This window comes from Anolis carolinensis, unplaced genomic scaffold (assembly GCF_035594765.1).
Source record: "Anolis carolinensis isolate JA03-04 unplaced genomic scaffold, rAnoCar3.1.pri scaffold_14, whole genome shotgun sequence".
Classification (NCBI taxonomy): Eukaryota; Metazoa; Chordata; class Lepidosauria; order Squamata; family Dactyloidae; genus Anolis; species Anolis carolinensis.
This window is the reverse complement of record NW_026943825.1, coordinates 4,765,265-4,784,801: the sequence shown is the minus strand read 5'-3', so window position 1 is coordinate 4,784,801 and position 19,537 is coordinate 4,765,265. Positions and strand designations below refer to the sequence as shown.

The window sequence follows — 19,537 nt, the reverse complement described above, 5'->3', positions numbered from 1 at the left end:
CACACTCTGCACATGGACAGAAACACACTTTCTTTCTATGCTATTGACATATAGCAACGCACTCTGCACATGGACAGAAGCACTCTCTTTCTATGCTATTGACATATAGCAAAGCACTCTGTACATGGACAGAAGCACTCTATGCAATTATTATATAGCAACACACTCTGCACATGGACAGAAACACACTTTCTTTCTATGCTATTGACATACAGCAACACACTCTGCACATGGACAGAAACACACTTTCTTTCTATGCTATTGACATACAGCAATGCACTCTGCACATGGACAGAAACACACTTTCTTTCTATGCTATTGACATATAGCAAAGCACTCTGTACATGGACAGAAGCACTCTATGCAATTATTATATAGCAACACACTCTGCACATGGACAGAAACACACTTTCTTTCTATGCTATTGACATACAGCAACACACTCTGCACATGGACAGAAACACACTTTCTTTCAATGCTATTGACATATAGCAACGCACTCTGCACATGGACAGAAGCACTCTCTTTCTATGCTATTGACATATAGCAAAGCACTCTGTACATGGACAGAAGCACTCTATGCAATTATTATATAGCAACACACTCTGCACATGGACAGAAACACACTTTCTTTCTATGCTATTGACATACAGCAACACACTCTGCACATGGACAGAAACACACTTTCTTTCTATGCTATTGACATACAGCAACACACTCTGCACATGGACAGAAACACACTTTCTTTCTATGCTATTGACATACAGCAACACACTCTGCACATGGACAGAAACACACTTTCTTTCTATGCTATTGACATACAGCAATGCACTCTGCACATGGACAGAAACACACTTTCTTTCTATGCTATTGACATATAGCAACGCACTCTGCACATGGACAGAAGCACTCTCTTTCTATGCTATTGACATATAGCAAAGCACTCTGTACATGGACAGAAGCACTCTATGCAATTATTATATAGCAACACACTCTGCACATGGACAGAAACACACTTTCTTTCTATGCTATTGACATACAGCAACACACTCTGCACATGGACAGAAACACACTTTCTTTCTATGCTATTGACATACAGCAATGCACTCTGCACATGGACAGAAACACACTTTCTTTCTATGCTATTGACATATAGCAAAGCACTCTGTACATGGACAGAAGCACTCTATGCAATTATTATATAGCAACACACTCTGCACATGGACAGAAACACACTTTCTTTCTATGCTATTGACATACAGCAACACACTCTGCACATGGACAGAAACACACTTTCTTTCTATGCTATTGACATATAGCAACGCACTCTGCACATGGACAGAAGCACTCTCTTTCTATGCTATTGACATATAGCAAAGCACTCTGTACATGGACAGAAGCACTCTATGCAATTATTATATAGCAACACACTCTGCACATGGACAGAAACACACTTTCTTTCTATGCTATTGACATACAGCAACACACTCTGCACATGGACAGAAACACACTTTCTTTCTATGCTATTGACATACAGCAATGCACTCTGCACATGGACAGAAACACACTTTCTTTCTATGCTATTGACATATAGCAAAGCACTCTGTACATGGACAGAAGCACTCTATGCAATTATTATATAGCAACACACTCTGCACATGGACAGAAACACACTTTCTTTCTATGCTATTGACATACAGCAACACACTCTGCACATGGACAGAAACACACTTTCTTTCAATGCTATTGACATATAGCAACGCACTCTGCACATGGACAGAAGCACTCTCTTTCTATGCTATTGACATATAGCAAAGCACTCTGTACATGGACAGAAGCACTCTATGCAATTATTATATAGCAACACACTCTGCACATGGACAGAAACACACTTTCTTTCTATGCTATTGACATACAGCAACACACTCTGCACATGGACAGAAACACACTTTCTTTCTATGCTATTGACATACAGCAACACACTCTGCACATGGACAGAAACACACTTTCTTTCTATGCTATTGACATACAGCAATGCACTCTGCACATGGACAGAAACACACTTTCTTTCTATGCTATTGACATACAGCAATGCACTCTGCACATGGACAGAAACACACTTTCTTTCTATGCTATTGACATACAGCAATGCACTCTGCACATGGACAGAAACACACTTTCTTTCTATGCTATTGACATATAGCAACGCACTCTGCACATGGACAGAAGCACTCTCTTTCTATGCTATTGACATATAGCAAAGCACTCTGTACATGGACAGAAGCACTCTATGCAATTATTATATAGCAACACACTCTGCACATGGACAGAAACACACTTTCTTTCTATGCTATTGACATACAGCAACACACTCTGCACATGGACAGAAACACACTTTCTTTCTATGCTATTGACATACAGCAATGCACTCTGCACATGGACAGAAACACACTTTCTTTCTATGCTATTGACATATAGCAACGCACTCTGCACATGGACAGAAGCACTCTCTTTCTATGCTATTGACATATAGCAAAGCACTCTGTACATGGACAGAAGCACTCTATGCAATTATTATATAGCAACACACTCTGCACATGGACAGAAACACACTTTCTTTCTATGCTATTGACATACAGCAATGCACTCTGCACATGGACAGAAACACACTTTCTTTCTATGCTATTGACATATAGCAACGCACTCTGCACATGGACAGAAGCACTCTCTTTCTATGCTATTGACATATAGCAAAGCACTCTGTACATGGACAGAAGCACTCTATGCAATTATTATATAGCAACACACTCTGCACATGGACAGAAACACACTTTCTTTCTATGCTATTGACATACAGCAACACACTCTGCACATGGACAGAAACACACTTTCTTTCTATGCTATTGACATACAGCAATGCACTCTGCACATGGACAGAAACACACTTTCTTTCTATGCTATTGACATACAGCAATGCACTCTGCACATGGACAGAAACACACTTTCTTTCTATGCTATTGACATACAGCAATGCACTCTGCACATGGACAGAAACACACTTTCTTTCTATGCTATTGACATATAGCAACGCACTCTGCACATGGACAGAAACACACTTTCTTTCTATGCTATTGACATACAGCAATGCACTCTGCACATGGACAGAAACACACTTTCTTTCTATGCTATTGACATATAGCAACGCACTCTGCACATGGACAGAAGCACTCTCTTTCTATGCTATTGACATATAGCAAAGCACTCTGTACATGGACAGAAGCACTCTATGCAATTATTATATAGCAACACACTCTGCACATGGACAGAAACACACTTTCTTTCTATGCTATTGACATACAGCAACACACTCTGCACATGGACAGAAACACACTTTCTTTCTATGCTATTGACATACAGCAATGCACTCTGCACATGGACAGAAACACACTTTCTTTCTATGCTATTGACATACAGCAATGCACTCTGCACATGGACAGAAACACACTTTCTTTCTATGCTATTGACATATAGCAACGCACTCTGCACATGGACAGAAGCACTCTCTTTCTATGCTATTGACATATAGCAAAGCACTCTGTACATGGACAGAAGCACTCTATGCAATTATTATATAGCAACACACTCTGCACATGGACAGAAACACACTTTCTTTCTATGCTATTGACATACAGCAACACACTCTGCACATGGACAGAAACACACTTTCTTTCTATGCTATTGACATACAGCAATGCACTCTGCACATGGACAGAAACACACTTTCTTTCTATGCTATTGACATACAGCAACACACTCTGCACATGGACAGAAACACACTTTCTTTCTATGCTATTGACATATAGCAACACACTCTGCACATGGACAGAAACACACTTTCTTTCTATGCTATTGACATACAGCAATGCACTCTGCACATGGACAGAAACACACTTTCTTTCTATGCTATTGACATATAGCAACGCACTCTGCACATGGACAGAAGCACTCTCTTTCTATGCTATTGACATATAGCAAAGCACTCTGTACATGGACAGAAGCACTCTATGCAATTATTATATAGCAACACACTCTGCACATGGACAGAAACACACTTTCTTTCTATGCTATTGACATACAGCAACACACTCTGCACATGGACAGAAACACACTTTCTTTCTATGCTATTGACATACAGCAATGCACTCTGCACATGGACAGAAACACACTTTCTTTCTATGCTATTGACATATAGCAACGCACTCTGCACATGGACAGAAGCACTCTCTTTCTATGCTATTGACATATAGCAAAGCACTCTGTACATGGACAGAAGCACTCTATGCAATTATTATATAGCAACACACTCTGCACATGGACAGAAACACACTTTCTTTCTATGCTATTGACATACAGCAACACACTCTGCACATGGACAGAAACACACTTTCTTTCTATGCTATTGACATACAGCAACACACTCTGCACATGGACAGAAACACACTTTCTTTCTATGCTATTGACATATAGCAACGCACTCTGCACATGGACAGAAGCACTCTCTTTCTATGCTATTGACATATAGCAAAGCACTCTGTACATGGACAGAAGCACTCTATGCAATTATTATATAGCAACACACTCTGCACATGGACAGAAACACACTTTCTTTCTATGCTATTGACATACAGCAACACACTCTGCACATGGACAGAAACACACTTTCTTTCTATGCTATTGACATACAGCAATGCACTCTGCACATGGACAGAAACACACTTTCTTTCTATGCTATTGACATATAGCAAAGCACTCTGTACATGGACAGAAGCACTCTATGCAATTATTATATAGCAACACACTCTGCACATGGACAGAAACACACTTTCTTTCTATGCTATTGACATACAGCAACACACTCTGCACATGGACAGAAACACACTTTCTTTCTATGCTATTGACATATAGCAACGCACTCTGCACATGGACAGAAGCACTCTCTTTCTATGCTATTGACATATAGCAAAGCACTCTGTACATGGACAGAAGCACTCTATGCAATTATTATATAGCAACACACTCTGCACATGGACAGAAACACACTTTCTTTCTATGCTATTGACATACAGCAACACACTCTGCACATGGACAGAAACACACTTTCTTTCTATGCTATTGACATATAGCAACACACTCTGCACATGGACAGAAACACACTTTCTTTCTATGCTATTGACATATAGCAACGCACTCTGCACATGGACAGAAGCACTCTCTTTCTATGCTATTGACATATAGCAAAGCACTCTGTACATGGACAGAAGCACTCTATGCAATTATTATATAGCAACACACTCTGCACATGGACAGAAACACACTTTCTTTCTATGCTATTGACATACAGCAACACACTCTGCACATGGACAGAAACACACTTTCTTTCTATGCTATTGACATACAGCAATGCACTCTGCACATGGACAGAAACACACTTTCTTTCTATGCTATTGACATATAGCAACGCACTCTGCACATGGACAGAAGCACTCTCTTTCTATGCTATTGACATATAGCAAAGCACTCTGTACATGGACAGAAGCACTCTATGCAATTATTATATAGCAACACACTCTGCACATGGACAGAAACACACTTTCTTTCTATGCTATTGACATACAGCAACACACTCTGCACATGGACAGAAACACACTTTCTTTCTATGCTATTGACATACAGCAACACACTCTGCACATGGACAGAAACACACTTTCTTTCTATGCTATTGACATACAGCAATGCACTCTGCACATGGACAGAAACACACTTTCTTTCTATGCTATTGACATACAGCAATGCACTCTGCACATGGACAGAAACACACTTTCTTTCTATGCTATTGACATATAGCAACGCACTCTGCACATGGACAGAAGCACTCTCTTTCTATGCTATTGACATATAGCAAAGCACTCTGTACATGGACAGAAGCACTCTATGCAATTATTATATAGCAACACACTCTGCACATGGACAGAAACACACTTTCTTTCTATGCTATTGACATACAGCAACACACTCTGCACATGGACAGAAACACACTTTCTTTCTATGCTATTGACATACAGCAATGCACTCTGCACATGGACAGAAACACACTTTCTTTCTATGCTATTGACATATAGCAAAGCACTCTGTACATGGACAGAAGCACTCTATGCAATTATTATATAGCAACACACTCTGCACATGGACAGAAACACACTTTCTTTCTATGCTATTGACATACAGCAACACACTCTGCACATGGACAGAAACACACTTTCTTTCTATGCTATTGACATACAGCAATGCACTCTGCACATGGACAGAAACACACTTTCTTTCTATGCTATTGACATATAGCAACGCACTCTGCACATGGACAGAAGCACTCTCTTTCTATGCTATTGACATATAGCAAAGCACTCTGTACATGGACAGAAGCACTCTATGCAATTATTATATAGCAACACACTCTGCACATGGACAGAAACACACTTTCTTTCTATGCTATTGACATACAGCAACACACTCTGCACATGGACAGAAACACACTTTCTTTCTATGCTATTGACATACAGCAACACACTCTGCACATGGACAGAAACACACTTTCTTTCTATGCTATTGACATACAGCAATGCACTCTGCACATGGACAGAAACACACTTTCTTTCTATGCTATTGACATACAGCAATGCACTCTGCACATGGACAGAAACACACTTTCTTTCTATGCTATTGACATACAGCAATGCACTCTGCACATGGACAGAAACACACTTTCTTTCTATGCTATTGACATATAGCAACGCACTCTGCACATGGACAGAAGCACTCTCTTTCTATGCTATTGACATATAGCAAAGCACTCTGTACATGGACAGAAGCACTCTATGCAATTATTATATAGCAACACACTCTGCACATGGACAGAAACACACTTTCTTTCTATGCTATTGACATACAGCAACACACTCTGCACATGGACAGAAACACACTTTCTTTCTATGCTATTGACATACAGCAATGCACTCTGCACATGGACAGAAACACACTTTCTTTCTATGCTATTGACATATAGCAACGCACTCTGCACATGGACAGAAGCACTCTCTTTCTATGCTATTGACATATAGCAAAGCACTCTGTACATGGACAGAAGCACTCTATGCAATTATTATATAGCAACACACTCTGCACATGGACAGAAACACACTTTCTTTCTATGCTATTGACATACAGCAACACACTCTGCACATGGACAGAAACACACTTTCTTTCTATGCTATTGACATACAGCAACACACTCTGCACATGGACAGAAACACACTTTCTTTCTATGCTATTGACATATAGCAACGCACTCTGCACATGGACAGAAGCACTCTCTTTCTATGCTATTGACATATAGCAAAGCACTCTGTACATGGACAGAAGCACTCTATGCAATTATTATATAGCAACACACTCTGCACATGGACAGAAACACACTTTCTTTCTATGCTATTGACATACAGCAACACACTCTGCACATGGACAGAAACACACTTTCTTTCTATGCTATTGACATACAGCAATGCACTCTGCACATGGACAGAAACACACTTTCTTTCTATGCTATTGACATATAGCAAAGCACTCTGTACATGGACAGAAGCACTCTATGCAATTATTATATAGCAACACACTCTGCACATGGACAGAAACACACTTTCTTTCTATGCTATTGACATACAGCAACACACTCTGCACATGGACAGAAACACACTTTCTTTCTATGCTATTGACATACAGCAATGCACTCTGCACATGGACAGAAACACACTTTCTTTCTATGCTATTGACATATAGCAAAGCACTCTGTACATGGACAGAAGCACTCTATGCAATTATTATATAGCAACACACTCTGCACATGGACAGAAACACACTTTCTTTCTATGCTATTGACATACAGCAACACACTCTGCACATGGACAGAAACACACTTTCTTTCTATGCTATTGACATATAGCAACGCACTCTGCACATGGACAGAAGCACTCTCTTTCTATGCTATTGACATATAGCAAAGCACTCTGTACATGGACAGAAGCACTCTATGCAATTATTATATAGCAACACACTCTGCACATGGACAGAAACACACTTTCTTTCTATGCTATTGACATACAGCAACACACTCTGCACATGGACAGAAACACACTTTCTTTCTATGCTATTGACATACAGCAATGCACTCTGCACATGGACAGAAACACACTTTCTTTCTATGCTATTGACATATAGCAAAGCACTCTGTACATGGACAGAAGCACTCTATGCAATTATTATATAGCAACACACTCTGCACATGGACAGAAACACACTTTCTTTCTATGCTATTGACATACAGCAACACACTCTGCACATGGACAGAAACACACTTTCTTTCTATGCTATTGACATATAGCAACGCACTCTGCACATGGACAGAAGCACTCTCTTTCTATGCTATTGACATATAGCAAAGCACTCTGTACATGGACAGAAGCACTCTATGCAATTATTATATAGCAACACACTCTGCACATGGACAGAAACACACTTTCTTTCTATGCTATTGACATACAGCAACACACTCTGCACATGGACAGAAACACACTTTCTTTCTATGCTATTGACATACAGCAACACACTCTGCACATGGACAGAAACACACTTTCTTTCTATGCTATTGACATACAGCAATGCACTCTGCACATGGACAGAAACACACTTTCTTTCTATGCTATTGACATACAGCAATGCACTCTGCACATGGACAGAAACACACTTTCTTTCTATGCTATTGACATATAGCAACGCACTCTGCACATGGACAGAAGCACTCTCTTTCTATGCTATTGACATATAGCAAAGCACTCTGTACATGGACAGAAGCACTCTATGCAATTATTATATAGCAACACACTCTGCACATGGACAGAAACACACTTTCTTTCTATGCTATTGACATACAGCAACACACTCTGCACATGGACAGAAACACACTTTCTTTCTATGCTATTGACATACAGCAATGCACTCTGCACATGGACAGAAACACACTTTCTTTCTATGCTATTGACATATAGCAACGCACTCTGCACATGGACAGAAGCACTCTCTTTCTATGCTATTGACATATAGCAAAGCACTCTGTACATGGACAGAAGCACTCTATGCAATTATTATATAGCAACACACTCTGCACATGGACAGAAACACACTTTCTTTCTATGCTATTGACATACAGCAACACACTCTGCACATGGACAGAAACACACTTTCTTTCTATGCTATTGACATACAGCAATGCACTCTGCACATGGACAGAAACACACTTTCTTTCTATGCTATTGACATATAGCAACGCACTCTGCACATGGACAGAAGCACTCTCTTTCTATGCTATTGACATATAGCAAAGCACTCTGTACATGGACAGAAGCACTCTATGCAATTATTATATAGCAACACACTCTGCACATGGACAGAAACACACTTTCTTTCTATGCTATTGACATACAGCAACACACTCTGCACATGGACAGAAACACACTTTCTTTCTATGCTATTGACATACAGCAATGCACTCTGCACATGGACAGAAACACACTTTCTTTCTATGCTATTGACATACAGCAATGCACTCTGCACATGGACAGAAACACACTTTCTTTCTATGCTATTGACATATAGCAACGCACTCTGCACATGGACAGAAGCACTCTCTTTCTATGCTATTGACATATAGCAAAGCACTCTGTACATGGACAGAAGCACTCTATGCAATTATTATATAGCAACACACTCTGCACATGGACAGAAACACACTTTCTTTCTATGCTATTGACATACAGCAACACACTCTGCACATGGACAGAAACACACTTTCTTTCTATGCTATTGACATACAGCAACACACTCTGCACATGGACAGAAACACACTTTCTTTCTATGCTATTGACATACAGCAACACACTCTGCACATGGACAGAAACACACTTTCTTTCTATGCTATTGACATATAGCAAAGCACTCTGTACATGGACAGAAGCACTCTATGCAATTATTATATAGCAACACACTCTGCACATGGACAGAAACACACTTTCTTTCTATGCTATTGACATACAGCAACACACTCTGCACATGGACAGAAACACACTTTCTTTCTATGCTATTGACATACAGCAACACACTCTGCACATGGACAGAAACACACTTTCTTTCTATGCTATTGACATACAGCAATGCACTCTGCACATGGACAGAAACACACTTTCTTTCTATGCTATTGACATATAGCAAAGCACTCTGTACATGGACAGAAGCACTCTATGCAATTATTATATAGCAACACACTCTGCACATGGACAGAAACACACTTTCTTTCTATGCTATTGACATACAGCAACACACTCTGCACATGGACAGAAACACACTTTCTTTCTATGCTATTGACATACAGCAATGCACTCTGCACATGGACAGAAACACACTTTCTTTCTATGCTATTGACATATAGCAAAGAACTCTGTACATGGACAGAAGCACTCTATGCAATTATTATATAGCAACACACTCTGCACATGGACAGAAACACACTTTCTTTCTATGCTATTGACATACAGCAACACACTCTGCACATGGACAGAAACACACTTTCTTTCTATGCTATTGACATATAGCAACGCACTCTGCACATGGACAGAAGCACTCTCTTTCTATGCTATTGACATATAGCAAAGCACTCTGTACATGGACAGAAGCACTCTATGCAATTATTATATAGCAACACACTCTGCACATGGACAGAAACACACTTTCTTTCTATGCTATTGACATACAGCAACACACTCTGCACATGGACAGAAACACACTTTCTTTCTATGCTATTGACATACAGCAATGCACTCTGCACATGGACAGAAACACACTTTCTTTCTATGCTATTGACATATAGCAAAGCACTCTGTACATGGACAGAAGCACTCTATGCAATTATTATATAGCAACACACTCTGCACATGGACAGAAACACACTTTCTTTCTATGCTATTGACATACAGCAACACACTCTGCACATGGACAGAAACACACTTTCTTTCTATGCTATTGACATATAGCAACACACTCTGCACATGGACAGAAACACACTTTCTTTCTATGCTATTGACATATAGCAACGCACTCTGCACATGGACAGAAGCACTCTTTCTATGCTATTGACATATAGCAAAGCACTCTGTACATGGACAGAAGCACTCTATGCAATTATTATATAGCAACACACTCTGCACATGGACAGAAACACACTTTCTTTCTATGCTATTGACATACAGCAACACACTCTGCACATGGACAGAAACACACTTTCTTTCTATGCTATTGACATACAGCAATGCACTCTGCACATGGACAGAAACACACTTTCTTTCTATGCTATTGACATACAGCAATGCACTCTGCACATGGACAGAAACACACTTTCTTTCTATGCTATTGACATATAGCAACGCACTCTGCACATGGACAGAAGCACTCTCTTTCTATGCTATTGACATATAGCAAAGCACTCTGTACATGGACAGAAGCACTCTATGCAATTATTATATAGCAACACACTCTGCACATGGACAGAAACACACTTTCTTTCTATGCTATTGACATACAGCAACACACTCTGCACATGGACAGAAACACACTTTCTTTCTATGCTATTGACATACAGCAACACACTCTGCACATGGACAGAAACACACTTTCTTTCTATGCTATTGACATACAGCAATGCACTCTGCACATGGACAGAAGCACTCTCTTTCTATGCTATTGACATATAGCAAAGCACTCTGTACATGGACAGAAGCACTCTATGCAATTATTATATAGCAACACACTCTGCACATGGACAGAAACACACTTTCTTTCTATGCTATTGACATACAGCAACACACTCTGCACATGGACAGAAACACACTTTCTTTCTATGCTATTGACATACAGCAACACACTCTGCACATGGACAGAAACACACTTTCTTTCTATGCTATTGACATACAGCAATGCACTCTGCACATGGACAGAAGCACTCTCTTTCTATGCTATTGACATATAGCAAAGCACTCTGTACATGGACAGAAGCACTCTTTCTATGCTATTGACATATAGCAAAGCACTCTGTACATGGACAGAAGCACTCTCTTTCTATGCTATTGACATATAGCAAAGCACTCTGTACATGGACAGAAGCACTCTATGCAATTATTATATAGCAACACACTCTGCACATGGACAGAAACACACTTTCTTTCTATGCTATTGACATACAGCAACGCACTCTGCACATGGACAAAAAAAACACTTTCTTTCTATGCTATTGACATACAGCAACGCACTCTGCATATGGACAGAAGCACCCTCTCTATATGCAATTATTATATAGTAACACACTGCACATGGGCAGAAGCACTTTCTTTCTATGCTATTGACATGCAGCAACACACTCTGCACATGGACAGAAACACACTTTCTTTCTATGCTATTGACATACAGCAACACACTCTGCACATGGACAGAAACACACTTTCTTTCTATGCTATTGACATACAGCAATGCACTCTGTACATGGACAGAAGCACTCTTTCTATGCTATTGACATACAGCAATGCACTCTGCACATGGACAGAAGCACTCTCTTTCTATGCTATTGACATATAGCAAAGCACTCTGTACATGGACAGAAGCACTCTTTCTATGCTATTGACATATAGCAACGCACTCTGCACATGGACAGAAGCACTCTTTCTATGCTATTGACATATAGCAAAGCACTCTGTACATGGACAGAAGCACTCTATGCAATTATTATATAGCAACACACTCTGCACATGGACAGAAACACACTTTCTTTCTATGCTATTGACATACAGCAACGCACTCTGCACATGGACAAAAAAAACACTTTCTTTCTATGCTATTGACATACAGCAACGCACTCTGCATATGGACAGAAGCACCCTCTCTATATGCAATTATTATATAGTAACACACTGCACATGGGCAGAAGCACTTTCTTTCTATGCTATTGACATGCAGCAACGCACTCTGCACATGGACAGAAACACACTTTCTTTCTATGCTATTGACATATAGCAACGCACTCTGCACATGGACAGAAGCACTCTTTCTCTATGCTATTATATAGCAACACACTCTGCACATGGGCAGAAGCCTTGTCTCTCTATCTTCCTTTACTATTATGTAGCAATACACTCTAGACATGGGCACAAGCACTCTACACATGAAAGATGAGAAGCATTCTCTTTCTATGCTGTTGTTACAAAGCAATGCACTCTGCACATGGACACCAGCACTCTATGCAATTATTATATAGCAACACACTCTGCACATGGACAGAAGCATTCTCTCTCTATGCAATTATTATATAGCAACACACTCTGCACATGGACAGAAATACTATCTATGCTATTAACATATAGGAACGCACTCTGCACATGGCCAGAAGCACCCTCTCTCTATGCTATGGCCATATAGCAATACACTCTGGACATGTGCAGAAGCCCTGTCTCTCTATCTTCCTTTACTATTATGTAGCAACACACTCTGCACATGGCCAGAAGCACTCTCTTTCTATGCTATGGTCATATAGCAATACACTCTGGACATGGGCAGGAGCACTGTCTCTCTATCTTCCTTTACTATTATGTAGCAACACACTCTGCACATGGCCAGAAGCACTCTCTTTCTATGCTATGGTCATATAGCAATACACTCTGGACATGGGCAGGAGCACTGTCTCTCTATCTTCCTTTACTATTATGTAGCAACACACTCTGCACATGGCCAGAAGCACTCTCTTTCTATGCTATGGTCATATAGCAATACACTTTGCACATGGGCATGAGCACTCTCTTTCTATGCTATGGTCATATAGCAATACACTCTGGACATGGGCAGGAGCACTGTCTCTCTATCTTCCTCTGCTTCTGAGTGCCTGCAAAACCTGCCTTTGTTTGCTGCTGCTTTTCCTCCCCATCCAATGCAGCTGTGACCAAAAATGGCATTTCAACCCCGGGCAGGAACCAGAAGCATTCCCTTGGCGAGGAAGGGGGAGGGAGTGGCACTCTGCACATGCCCGGGGTCTTGGGGAAGGGTCCTGGGTGTCCATGGGGAGGGGGTGGGGGGGGGAGAGAGGGGGTCCCGAGACTCACCAGCCCAGCGGTGCCTTCCTCCCTGCTTGCTCTCTCTGCCTCTCTCTCCTCGCAGCCACAGCAGCAGCAGCAACACCAGAGCCAAGGAAGGAAGGAAGGAAGGAGGGAGGGAGGGAGGGAGAAAGAGGGAGGGAAGGGGCGGTGAGAGGGAGGGGATTCCCACCCAGAGCCCTCCCTCTCCTCCACCCAGGCAGGAGACCCAAAAACTCGTCCCCCGAGGGACACATTGCAGAGGCAAACCATGGTCACATTCTCTGCTGCTTTGGGTCACCTAGAAACACCCTCTGTCCGGGTTCTAGGTCCACCAATCAAGAAGGATCTAGACAAGAAAAGCAGACCAAAGGATCACAAGTCTAGAAGACAACATGACGCTTTAGACCAGGCATAGGCAAACATTATTATTATTATTATTATTATTATTATTATTATTATTATTATTATTAATTCATTGGGTCACCTAGAACCACCCTGTGTCTGGGTTCTAAGTCCACCAATCAAGAAGGATCTAGACAAGTCTAGAAGCCAAGCCCTAAGACCAGGACAAATGGACAACGTGATACTTTAGACCAGGCATAGGCAAACATTATTATTATTATTATTATTATTATTATTGGTTGAATTTATTCATTGGGTCAGGGTTCTAGGTCCACCAATCAAGAAGGATCTAGACAAGAAAAGCAGACCAAAGGATCACAAGTCTAGAAGACAACATGATGCTTTAGACCAGGCATAGGCAAACATTATTATTATTATTATTATTATTGGCAAACATTATTATTATTATTATTATTATTATTATTATTATTATTATTATTAATTCATTGGGTCACCTAGAACCACCCTGTGTCCAGGTTCTAGGTCCACCAATCAAGAAGGATCTAGACAAGTCTAGAAGCCAAGCCCTAAGACCAGGACAAATGGACAACATGATACTTTAGACCAGGCATAGGCAAACATTATTATTATTATTATTATTATTATTATTATTATTATTATTATTATTAATTCATTGGGTCACCTAGAACCACCCTGTGTCCGGGTTCTAGGTCCACCATTCAAGGCGGATCTAGACAAGAAGGACCACAAGTCTAGAAGCCAAATCCTAAGACCAGGACAAATGGACCACATGATACTTTAGACCAGGCATGGGCAAACATTATTATTATTATTATTATTATTATTATTATTATTATTATTATTATTATTATTTATTCTAGGCTGCAGCGATAATTAGGATAGTATCCAACCAAGTTCTAGGAGCCCCAATTCACGTTCTAGGTATCCAAGTTCTGCGAGCTCCAGTTCAAGTTCTAGGTGCCCCATTTTTTAGTTCCAGTTCTAGATAACCATGATTCAAGTTCTCATTCTGGATGCCTTGATTTAAACTCTACTTCTAGGTACCTCAATCCAAGTTCTAGGCATCCCAATTTGAATCCAAGTTCTAGGCACCCCAATTCGAGTTCTAAGCACCCAATTCAAGGTCTACTTCTAGGCACCCACATTTGAGTTCTAAGCATCCTAATTCAAGTTCTAGGCATCTAGGCATTCAGGATCTAGTTCTAGGCATCCCAGTTCGAGGTTTAGACACCCCAATTCAAGCTCTAATTCTAGACATCCCCATTTGGTGTCTATACATTCCCATTCAAGTTCTAGGCACCCCAATTCAAGCTCTAGTTCTAAACACTCCAATTAAAGTTCTAGGCACCCCAACTCAGGATCTAGTTCTAGGCATCCCAGTTCGAGGTTTAGACACCCCAATTCAAGCTCTAATTCTAGACATCCCTATTTGGTGTCTATATATCCCCATTCAAGTTCTAAGCATCCCAATTCAAGCTCTAGTTCCAATTCCAGGCATCCAATTCAAGTTCTAGTTCTAGACATCCCCATTCAAGTTCTAGGCACCCAAATCAAGTTTTAGGCACCCCAATTCAAGCTCTAGTTCTAAACACTCCAATTCAAGTTCTAGGTGTCAGAGCGCACAGTTTGGATAAACACACATGCAGCGGAAGATCAACGAAGAATCACTGGCACCAATAAAATAACCACTTCAACACTAGGCACCCCAATTCAGGATCTAGTTCTAGGCATCCCAGTTCAAGCTCTAGTTCTAAACACTCCAATTCAAGTTCTAGGCACCCCAATTCAGGATATAATTCTAGGCATCCCAGTTCAAGTTTTAGGCACCCCAATTCAAGCTCTAGTTCTAAACACCCCAATTCAGGATCTAGTTCTAGGCATCCCAGTTCAAGCTCTAGTTCTAAACACTCCAATTCAAGTTCTAGGCACCCCAATTCAGGATATAATTCTAGGCATCCCAGTTCAAGTTTTAGGCACCCCAATTCAAGCTCTAGTTCTAAACACCCCAATTCAGGATCTAGTTCTAGGCATCCCAGTTCAAGCTCTAGTTCTAAACACTCCAATTCAAGTTCTAGGCACCCCAATTCAGGATATAATTCTAGGCATCCCAGTTCAAGTTTTAGGCACCCCAATTCAAGCTCTAGTTCTAAACACCCCAATTCAGGATCTAGTTCTAGGCATCACAGTTCAAGTTTTAGGCATCCCCATTCTAGTTCTAGGCACCCAAGGCAAGGCAAGGAGGGACTCAGATCATATATCTCTCTCGCCATTTACAAAGTCACCAATGCAACCCTTTGAGGGTCTCCAAGCTCGAGCATCACTACAGCAGCATTGCTGCATCCCTCGGTTGCCATGGCAACTGGCTCCGACTAGAGACGGATGGAGGACCAGGATACACACGGCTCCCGTCCGCGCGTCTCCGACTCCACAAAAGGGACCTGGGTTGACGATAACCCTTTCAGGACCGCTTGTGTTAGAAAGAAACTTTGCGACTTGGAGAGACGGGGAGCAGATGCCTTGGGTTGCAAACAGCCCCAACGACCCTCATCCCCGTGAGAGACGGGGAGGGCATCTGTGCGATGCGCAAATGGAACGGCACCAAGACAAATCCCGGATTGGGCCAGGCCTGTCGCAGCTGTCTCGCCTCTCGGAGGACAGAGCGAGTTTGCAAGCTTGCCAGGTTGGCCCCACCTGAGACCCATGGACCATTCCTCCCGATGTGGCAAGAGATGTTGTTTTGTGCCATGAGATTCAAATAACCAACGAGACAAACTAGTGATGTTCAATGTGTGGTCGAAGGCTTTCATGGCCGGAATCACTGGGTTGCAGTGAGTCTTTTGTGGACAGGTTGGATACTGACAAGAGGATCAATATCAAAGGTCTGGAAGCGATGAATAATAATAACAACAACAACAATATTAATAATGATAATGTGTTGTCGAAGGCTTTCATGGCCAGAATCAGTGGTTTTCTGTGAGTTTTTTGTGGACAGGATGGATAGGAGGATATTGACAAGAGGATCAATATCAAAGGTCTGGAAGCTATGAATAATAATAATAATAATAATAATAACCATAACAACAACAACAATATTAATAATGATAATGTGTTGTCGAAGGCTTTCATGGCCGGAATCACTGGGTTGCAGTGAGTTTTTTGTGGACAGGCTGGATATTGACAAGAGGATCAATATCAAAGGTCTGGAAGCTATGAATAATAATAATAATAATAATAATAATAATAATAATAATAATAATAATAACCATAACAACAACAACAATATTAATAATGGTAATGTGTTGTCGAAGGCTTTCATGGCTGGAATCACTGGGTTGCAGTGAGCTTTTAGTGGACAGGTTGTATACTGACAAGAGGATCAAAGGTCTGGAAGCAATGAATAACAACAACAACAACAACAACAACAACAACATCAACAGCAATAATAAGGTGTGGTCGAAGGCTTTCATGGCCGGAATCACTGGCTTGTAGTGAGTCTTTTGTGGACAGGTTGGATACTGACAAGCGGATCAATATCAAAGGTCTGGAAGCTATGAATAATAATAATAATAATAATAATAATAATAATAATAATAATAATAATAATAACAACAACAACCATAACAACAACAACAATATTAATAATGATAATGTGTTGTTGAAGGCTTTCATGGCCGGAATCACTGGGTTGCAGTGAGTTTTTTGTGGACAGGCTGGATATTGACAAGAGGATCAATATCAAAGGTCTGGAAGCTATGAATAATAATAATAATAATAATAATAATAATAATAATAATAATAATAATAATAATAATAATAACCATAACAACAACAACAATATTAATAATGATAATGTGTTGTCGAAGGCTTTCATGGCCAGAATCAGTGGTTTTCTGTGAGTTTTTTGTGGACAGGATGGATAGGAGGATATTGACAAGAGGATCAATATCAAAGGTCTGGAAGCTATGAATAATAATAATAATAATAATAATAATAACCATAACAACAACAACAATATTAATAATGATAATGTGTTGTCGAAGGCTTTCATGGCTGGAATCACTGGGTTGCAGTGAGCTTTTAGTGGACAGGTTGGATATTGACAAGAGGATCAATATAAAAGGTCTGGAAGCTATGAATAATAATAATAATAATAATAATAATAATAATAATAATAATAATAATAATAATAACCATAACAACAACAACAATATTAATAATGATAATGTGTTGTCAAAGGCTTTCATGGCCGGAATCACTGGGTTGCAGTGAGCTTTTAGTGGACAGGTTGGATATTGACAAGAGGATCAATATCAAAGGTCTGGAAGCTATTAATAATAATAATAATAACAACAACAACAACAACAATATTAACAATTGTAATGTGTTGTCGAAGGCTTTCATGGCCGGAATCAGTGGTTTTCTGTGAGTTTTTTGTGGACAGGTTGGATATTGACAAGAGGATCAATATCAAAGGTCTGGAAGCTATGAATAATAATAATCATAATGACAACAACAACAACAACAACAACAACAACAATAATGATAATGTGTTGTCAAAGGCTTTCATGGCCGGAATCACTGGCTTGTAGTGAGTCTTTTGTGGACAGGTTGGATATTGACAAGAGGATCAATATCAAAGGTCTGGAAGCTATGAATAATAATAATCATAATGACAACAACAACAACAACAACAACAACAACAACAACAATGATGTGTTGTCGAAGGCTTTCATGGCCGAAATCAGTGGTTTTCTGTAGTTAACATGCACAAAGGTCTGGAATCGGTGAATCCCTCTGAGGAGCAAAATAATAATAATAATATTATTAATAATAACAACAACAACAATAATACATAATAATACATAATAATACATCACACA

The 19,537-nt window shown here is 40.2% G+C and overlaps 1 protein-coding gene across 1 annotated transcript in view; it reads right to left on the bottom strand.

The window, feature by feature from the left end:
* Window positions 1-14,436, bottom strand: part of rasgrp2 (RAS guanyl releasing protein 2) — a 65,542-nt gene extending 51,106 nt beyond the window's left edge. The window contains exon 1 of the mRNA XM_062965411.1: window positions 14,301-14,436. The gene's annotated coding sequence lies outside the window, so the exon portion shown is untranslated. The remainder of the gene's footprint in view (window positions 1-14,300) is intronic.
* Window positions 14,437-19,537: the final 5,101 nt, after the last annotated feature.